Genomic DNA, 9595 nt, shown 5'->3' on the forward strand with positions numbered 1-9595 from the left:
GGACGTGTCTCTCATCCCTGAGGTGACAACTGCCGCAATTCCATCAAATACATCGAAATGCAGGATGACATCGGTAGACAGTAGGATCTGTAATTTGACGTTATCCACATATTTAAGGATCCATCTAAATTGCTTCCTCGTCGTGTGTTTCAGCTTTGCGCTTAGGCACTTAAACATATTGACTATAGGAGGCACCAAATCCCACACTTCCTAAACCATGTACACAAAGTCGTCAATTCAGCCAGAAGCATTCTTAGTGAAAACGTTTTCCCTTACTCATATCTACTACCACGAGATTGAGGAGCAACATGCAATTAATGATCCAACCCAGTAGTGCTAATATAAGAGCCGAGAAGAAAGGAGGATGAGTGCGCACCATCATTTTTTCAGGAACGCGGAGATCTGTGTGTCTTTGTATTAAGATGGAAGAAAGAGTTATAATGTGTAGCGGAGCGCCAACCAAGCAAATAATTCAGACTTGAGAGGGGCAGAGGGCTTCTAGATAAGATCGAACCAAATGCACTTGTGCGGTCAATGGAAGTAGTTGTTGGAAATATGCCCTAGAGACAATAATAAAGTGCTTATTATTATATTTTCGTGTTCATGATAATTGTCTATTGTTCATGCTATAATTGTATTAACCGGAAACCGTAATACATGTGTGAATACATAGATCGTAATATGTCCCTAGTAAGCCTCTAGTTGACTAGCTCATTGATCAATAGATGGTCATGGTCTCCTGACCATGGACATTGGATGTCATTGATAACGGGATCACATCATTAGGAGAATGATGTGATGGACAAGACCCAATCCTAAGCGTAGCACAAGACCGTGTAGTTCGTTTGCTAAAGCTTTTCTAATGTCAAGTATTATTTCCTTAGACCGTGAGATTGTGCAACTCCCAGATACCGTAGGAATGCTTTGGGTGTATCAAACGTCACAACGTAACTGGGTGGCTATAAAGGTGTACTACAGGTATCTCCGAAAATATCTGTTGGGTTGGCACGAATCGAGACTGGGATTTTTCACTCCGTATGATGGAGAGGTATCTCTGGGCCCACTCGGTAATGCATCATCATAACAAGCTCAATGTAACTAAGGAGTTAGCCACGGGATCATGCGTTACGGAATGAGTAAAGAGACTTGCCAGTAACAAGATTGAACGAGGTATAGAGATACAGACGATCCTATCTCGGGCAAGTAACATACCAATGGACAAAGGGAATTGTATACAGGATTGATTGAATCCCCGACATCATGGTTCATCCAATGAGATCATCGTGGAACATACGGGAGCCAACATGGGTATCCAGATCCCGCTGTTGGTTATTGGCCGGAGAGATGTCTCGGTCATGTCTGCATGGTTCCCGAACCCGTAGGGTCTACACACTTAAGGTTCGGTGACGCTAGAGTTGTTATGAGAAATAGTATGTGTTTATCGAAGGTTGTTTGGAGTCCCGGATGAGATCCCGGACGTCACGAGGAGTTTTGGAATGGTCCGGAGATGAAGATTTATATATGGGAAGTCCTTATTTGGTCATCGGAAAAGTTCGGGGGGTTACCGGTATTGTACCGGGACCATCAAAGGGGTTCCGGGGGTCCACCGTGAGGATCCACCTGCCCCGGAGGGCCCTATGGGCTGAATATAGAGGGGAACCAGACCCTAGGTGGGCTGGGCACCAACTCCCCCTAGGGCCCATGCGCCTAGGGTTGGGGGAAACCCTAGAGGGGGCGCCCCCCACCTGGCTTAGGGGGCAAGCCTCCCCTTCGTCGCCGCCCCTCCCCCCTCTAGATGCATCTAGGGGGCCGGCCCCCTCTCCCTTGCCCCTATATATAGTGGGGTGGGTGGGAGGGAAGCTGCACCCCTTCCCCTGGCGCAGCCACTCCCCTCTCCTACACCTCCTCCTCCTCCTCCTCCTCCTCCTCCTCCTCCGTAGCGCTTGGTGAAGCCCTGTCGGAGAACCACGGGCTCCATCACCACCACGCCGTCGTGCTGTCGGAGTTCTCCCTCAACTTCTCCTCTCCCCTTGCTGGATCAAGAAGGAGGAGACGTCCCTGGGCTGTATGTGTGTTGAACGCGGAGGCGCCGTTGTTCGGTGCTTAGATCGAAATGGACCGCGATCCGAATCGCTGCGTGTACGACTTCACCAACCGCGTTCTTGCAACGCTTCTGCTTAGCAATCTTCGAGGGTACGAAGATGCACTCCCTCTCTCTCGTTGCTAGCATCTCCTAGATTGATCTTGGTGACACGTATGAATTTTTTTAATTTATTGTTACGTTCCCCAACAGTGGCATCATGAGCTAGGTCTATGCGTAGATTCTATGCACGATTAGAACACAAAGCAGTTGTGGGCGATGATTTGTTCAATTTGCTAACCGTTACTAATCATATCTTGATTCGGCGGCATTGTGGGATGAAGCGGCCCGGACCGACCTTACACGTACACTTACGTGAGACTGGTTCCACCGACTGACATGCACTTGATGCATAAGGTGGCTAGCAGGTGTCTTTCTCTCCCACTTTAGTCGGATCGGATTCGATGAAAAGGGTCCTTATGAAGGGTAAATAGCAATTGGCATATCACCGTTGTGGTTTTGCGTAGGTAAGAAACGTTCTTGCTAGAAACCCATAGCAGCCACGTAAAACATGCAATAACAATTAGAGGACGTCTAACTTGTTTTTGCAGGGTATGCTATGTGATGTGATATGGCCAAAAGGATATGATGAATGATATATGTGATGTATGAGATTGATCATGTTCTTGTACTAGGAATCACGACTTGCATGTAGATGAGTATGACAACCGGCAGGAGCCATAGGAGTTGTCTTAATTTATTGTATGATCTGCTTGTCAATGAAAACGCCATGTAATTACTTTACTTTATTGCTAACCGTTAGCCATAGTAGTAGACGTAATAATTAGCGAGACAACTTCATGAGGACACGATGATGGAGATCATGGTGTCATGCCGGTGATGATGGTGTTCATGCCGTGCCCCGAAGATGGAGATCAAAGGCGCAAGATGATATTGGCCATATCATGTCACTTTATGATTTGCATGTGATGTTTGTCATGTTTACATCGTATTTGCTTAGAACGACGGTAGCATAAATAAGATGATCCCTCACTAAAATTTCAAGAAAAGTGTTCCCCCTAACTGTGCACCATTGCGAAGGTTCGTTGTTTCGAAGCACCACGTGATGATCGGGTGTGATAGATTCTAACATTCGCATACAACGGGTGTAAGCCAGATATACACATGCAAAACACTTAGGTTGACTTGACAAGCCTAGCATGTACAGACATGGCCTCGGAACACGAGAGACCGAAAGGTCGAACATGAGTCGTATAGTAGATACGATCGACATGAAGATGTTCACCGTTGATGACTAGTCCGTCTCACGTGATGATCAGACACGGCCTAGTCGATTTGGATCATGTATCACTTGGATGACTAGAGGGATGTATGTCTGAGTGGGAGTTCATTAAATAATTTGATTAGATGAACTTAATTATCATGAACTTAGTCTAAAATGTCTTTACAATATGTCTTGTAGATCAAATGGCCCACATTAATGTTGCCCTCAAGTTCAACACATTCCTAGAGAAAACCAAACTAAATGACGATGGTAGCAACTATACGGATTGGGTACGTAACTTGAGGATCATCCCCATAGTTACCAAGAAAGCATATGTCCTTGAAGCACTGTGTAACACCCCGAGAATCGTGCTACAGTAACTCCACACTAATGATGCCAAGTTATCATCATCATGCCCTAAGAAAAATAATTAAGAATACTTCAACCTCAATTTCAAATTTAAAATGCAAGTCAAATATTTATTTCTTCAAGCAGTAAAACAAAAATGTTCACTTTGTCCTATAAATTCCCCAAACCATTTTCATGTTGGAACCAGCCTCTTTTGAATTCCCAAAATCCCTTTGGGTATTAATTTAGTGCTCTAGCAGCAATTCAATTGGCCTTTTCAAGTTCTAAAAATGGTTAGACAACTCCTTTTGAATCCAAACTTTTTGTTCCATCTCAAGATATCGTGCTAGAATTATGTGCCAAGTTTCGTTCAAAACAAAACTCAACTGGTACTAAAAGAAAATGCAAAACGGGTCAATAAAAAGAAAAATAGTAAAGGAAAGCTAAAAATAAAAAAGAAGGTAAAAGATCCCACTGTGCGCTGGGCCAAGTGCACAGTGGCGGCCCAGCCTGCCTCCCCCTGTTGTCTTCTTCCTCGCTACAGAGAAGCAGGGGAGGTGGCGGCCATCCACCGTCCAGGGCGTCACCGTGTCGGCCATCCGCCGCTCCCCAGCGATGATAAGGCACGCCCCGGCTCTCTCCCCCTCCTAACCCTAGCGCCCAGTTCCTCCTGTCCCTCTCCCTAGAGCTCGCCCACTCCTCCCTTCTCTCTGCCGAGCACAACCGAGCGTGGCCGCCGCCACATCTCCGTCGACCCCGCGGCCACCGAGCCCTTCCGACCCCGCCGATCTGTCCGGTAGCCCCAGCGTCGTTGACCCCTTCGTCTGGTGTCGTTGGATCAAGTCGGGGAGCAGCGCAGCAACGCCGGTGACCTGATCCCCTTCTTCGGCCATCGCGATGCCGTCACCATGATTCCTCGCCATCTGCGCTCCTAAGCTGTCGACGAGCCACCCGTGTGCTCCTCAGTGAGACCCGCACGTCCTCCCCTCTCTTCCCTGCTCCTTTCCGTCCCCGTAGCCCAGCTAGCCACCATGGTCGTAGGACGTCTCCGTCGCGCCGTTCGCCGCCATCGTTTCGATCGACATTGAGATCGATCAGGTTCTCGGGCGTGCTCCTCGACGCCATATGGACCCGTAGCGCCCTCCTGTTCATCCAACCGTCCTCTCTAGCATCATTTCCGCTGTTGCCCAGAAGCCGCCGCCGCTGCAGCTCATCGCCGGTGCCCTTTCCGGCCTCCCTAGCTGCTGCTGCGGTCGCCACTCGACGTGGCTCGTTCACCGCGTCCGAACGGCGCCTCTCGCGCGTCAAATATACGCCGGACGGCTGTTTCCGGACCTCGCGGGTGATGCGCCGCCGTGAAACGGCCCGTCGAAGTAACTCCGGTCACCAGCGCCGACGTGGGCTAACGAGGACGCCTGGGGCCCCTCCCCCTGAGCCACTGACCGTGGGCCCATGGGGCCTTGTTGACTGAGTTGACTCAGTCAACTGTGCTGACTAGACCGGCCCGTGCAACTGACAGAAGGGGCCCACTGCCCCCTAATTAACGAAATTAATTAAGATAATTAGTTAACATAATTAGACACTGACAGGTGGGCCAAGTAGTTTAACTAACTATGTTTAGATTAGTTTTTAACTCTGTTTAATCCACTTTCTATGACGAGCGGGCCCTGATGAAGCTATGTACCTGGGGTAGGGTCATGGACCTGTCCAGCATACCCTCCCCAAGGACATATTTACAAAGAATCAGAAGCAGTCGAAGAGAAACCATCATCCACTCGACCGTGGAGATGCGCTCACTCAACCACCTTGAAGACACTCGACCACCAGAAGACGAGGAACCCTCCAGTCTGCAACGGTTGGGACTTAAACCATAGCATTATGAGCATTTATGACACTTTAATGTAGACGTTACCAGTAACGCCTTTCCTTTACGAGCATTGAACCCTGTGTAATGGAGGGGAGGTGGGGTTCTGGCGCACTCTATATAAGCCACCCCCTCCTCTGGGACAGGGGTTCGCACTTTTGTAAACTCACACACACACACACACATATAATCCAGTCGACTGCCTCAGGGCACCGAGATGTAGGGCTGTTACTGCCTCCGAGAAGGGCCCAAACTCGTAAAACTCGTGTGTACAACTACTCCATAGCTAGGATCTTGCCTCCTCATACCTACCCTCCATTCTACTGTCAATCTTAGATCCACGACAGTTGGCGCCCACTGCGGGGCAGGTGCCTTAGCGACTTATTGGAGGAGTTGCAATTTTTCCGATCCCCATCATCATGGTTCCAGGCGGAGGTTTGGCTGAGGGCCGCGAGATCCGTCTCGGCGCGCTCGTGTTTGTCGCCGACGACTCCGCTTGGCTATAGGAGGCACCACTCGACATTGACACGCTCCCCGCCCGCGGGGCGACACACTTTCACGCGTGCGTCCACGGTGTCCTCCTACGGCAACCATCGACCCAGTACCAGTCGACTCCAACGGCTTTCCCCCTCCCTGCGACCCGCCGGGGCAAGCGCACCGGCCGGTCGAGGATTCAACGGTGGGTGAAGCATGCGGTGGCCCGCCAGTCGGCCACCCCTCAAGTCGCGGCGATTGAGCCCGACAAGTCTCTCTACGGCTTGTTCGATCTGTCAACTGGCTCCGTAGAGACTGCATCCGAGTGCGGAAGCAATGACTCGGCAGCGGAAGTCCTGATGGTCAATGGACCACGCGGTCCTCCTGGCTTCGATCGTGAAGACGGAGGTGACGGAAACGATGATCCGTCGCGCGTTCACGAGGAGTACCGCCCCGAGCCTCTCTCCTCGCAGCAGAGAGAAGAACTTCGTCGCTGAAACATGGATGCCCTGCATACTCCTATAGTTGGAGAAACGCCCGAGGCCCAGGCCTTGGAACAGGCTCGCTTGGCCAATCTGGCTGAGCGCACTCGCCTGGAGAACCTCCAGCATGCACTCGACGATCGCGCTCGTCAACATGCTCCCGAGTCCAGCCGACGCCAACTTTTTCCACCTCCGACTCAGGTATACCGAACACCGATCCAAAACCTAGCAGCTGCTGCCCGGATAGCAGAGTCGATTCAACCTTCCCAGTCAGAAGCTGGCCGAGGTCTGGCGCAGATCAGGGCCTTGCTCCGGGCAGCAGGAGAGAACAATACGACCGTGTCTCAGTCGCGGGATAGGATCCATAGCAGATCTGTGGTCGCAGATACGGTCCAGTCGACCGATAGCCCGAGATCGCCCCCGAGGCGTGAGGGACGTGGAGAGCGGCGTGATCAGTACAGAAACCAGGAGCAGTATGATCATCGAGCCGATCACGATGGTCGCCGACGAGTGCCCACGCCCCCTCCAAGGAGTGGGTCATACGTGCCGTGGCCACATGAAGACAGGCGCCCTAACAGCGTCGGAAGAGGTATTCCAGTCGACCACAGGGAGCCAGGCTTTGATGCGAGATCTATTCTCGTACAAGGCTTGGTCGACAGAAACAGAGCTCACCGAGATCGCCATGACAGAGGCTCGCAAACCAGCAATAGGGTGCATGTCTCTGGCCCAGAGTGCTTCAGCAGAGCTATCAGAGCTGCAGTGATTCCCCCCAACTTCAGGTTGGCGACTGGAGTCAGTAAGTTCACCGGAGAGTCCAAGCCTGACACCTGGCTCGAAGACTACCGAGTGGCTGTCCAGATTGGTGGTGACAATGATGAGGTGCCATGAAACACCTTCCTCTGATGTTGGAGGGCTCGGCTAGAGCGTGGCTGAATCAGTTGGCACCTGGCAGCACCTATACTTGGGAAGATCTCGCCCGAGTGTTTGTCAGAACGTTTGAGGGTACTTGCAAACGGCCAACAAGTTTGACAGAATTACAGTGTTGCGTCTAGAAACCGAATGAAATTTTGAGAAATTATATCCAGGGGTGGATCACCCTGCACCACACGGTGGAAGATGTGTCTGATCATCAGGCAATTTGTGCTTTCAAGGAACGCGTCAGGTACCGGGAGTTGAATCTGAAATTCGGTCAGACAGGAAACATGACTCTAACTCGGATGATGGAAATTGCCACCAAGTATGCCAATGGTGAAGAGGAAGAGCGACTGCGGAGCGGCAAGCACAAAGCAGTCGCCCATGAAGCCGGAGGAGGAAACTCCAGTCGGAAATAGAAATGCAAGGCCGAACCAGCTGCTCCAGGTGAGGCCTTGGTTGTGGTTCAAGGAAAGTTCAAGGGGAAGCCCAAAGGGCCGTGGAACCCCAAGAAAGTAAAAGATCAAGATGGAAATGACGTGTTGGATCTGCCATACCATATCCACACCAAAAAAGACGAAGAAGGTAATTTCATTTACCCGAAGCATACCACTCGACAGTGTCGGCTCCTGATCCAGCAGTTCCGAGAGAAACAGCCCAAGGAAAAGGAGAAGGAGGCAGACAAGGCTGAGAGTGAAGGAGAAGATGATGATGGTTATCCTCACGTGAATTCCACTCTGATGATTTTTGTTGATGTTGAAAACAAGAGTCGATTGAAAGTCATCAACAGAGAAGTGAACATGGTCGCTCCGGGGACACCCAGTTACTCGAAATGGTCACAGACTGCCATTACGTTCGACCAGTCTAATCATCCAGCGCACATCGCCACCCCTGGGAGGCAAGCGCTGGTGGTCGACCTGGTGGTCGAAGGCACTCGACTGACAAAGGTCCTGATGGACGGTGGCAGTGGCCTGAACATTCTGTATGCAGAAATGTTGAAAGGAATGGGCATTCCGATGTCCAGACTCAGTGAAAGCCATATGAGTTTCCATGGGGTCATCCCAGGCAAGAAGGCTGCGTCCCTCGGTCAGATTGCACTCGACGTGGTTTTCAGTGATGCAAAAATTACCGCAAGGAAAAGTTGACGTTTGAAGTCGTGGATTTTCAGAGTGCGTATCATGCAATTCTGGGCAGGCCAGCTTATGCACGATTCATGGCTCGACCTTGTTACGTGTACCTCAAATTGAAGATGCCTGGTCCCAGAGGAGTGATCACTATCTCTGGTAATCGGAAAAAGGCAGAAGAGTTTTTCCAGAAGGGCTCAAAGATCGCCAATGCCCAGATGGCCGTGGTAGAATTGCAGGAATACCAGAAAAATGCAAACCCGAGTGACTTGCTGCGAGCCAAGAAGCCAGCCACAGATTTAGCATTCCAGTCGTTTGGCGAGACGAAGTATGTTCACATTCACCCGACGGACCCCAACGCAGCTCCGACCCACATTTCAACCACACTCGACTCCAAATAGGAAGAAGCGCTCATCCAGTTCCTCCGTGAGAACTGGGACATCTTTGCATGGAAGCCTTCTGACATGCCAGGTGTTCCCAGGGGACTGGCTGAGCATCATTTGCGAGTCGACCCGAAGGTGAAACCAGACAAAGAGCATCTCCGACGATCCGCCGTCCAGAAAAGAAAAGCAATCGGCGAAGAGGTGGCTTGGCTTTTGGCAGCTGAGTTTATCCGAGAGAGTTACCACTCCGAGTGGTTAGCCAATGTTGTCATGGTCCCAAAGAAAGATGACTCACTCCGCATGTGCATCGATTTCAAGCATATCAATTGGGCCTGCCCGAAAGATCACTTCCCTCTCCCTCGCATCGATCAGATAGTCAATTTGACTGCTGGGTGCGAGCGTTTGTCCTTTTTGGACGCCTACTCCTGGTACCACCAGATCCGTCTGTACGGACCCGACAAAATAAAGACAGCTTTTATCACCCCGTTTGGGTGCTTCTGTTATGTCACAATGCCATTCGGCTTGAAGAATGCCGGAGCCACATTTATGCGGATGATTCAGAAGTGCCTGCTCACTCAGATCAGTCAGAATGTGGAAGCATACATGGATGACATTGTGGTCAAGTCACGTAAAGGTTCCGACC

This window comes from Triticum dicoccoides, chromosome 5A (genome assembly GCF_002162155.2).
Source record: "Triticum dicoccoides isolate Atlit2015 ecotype Zavitan chromosome 5A, WEW_v2.0, whole genome shotgun sequence".
NCBI lineage: Eukaryota > Viridiplantae > Streptophyta > Magnoliopsida > Poales > Poaceae > Triticum > Triticum dicoccoides.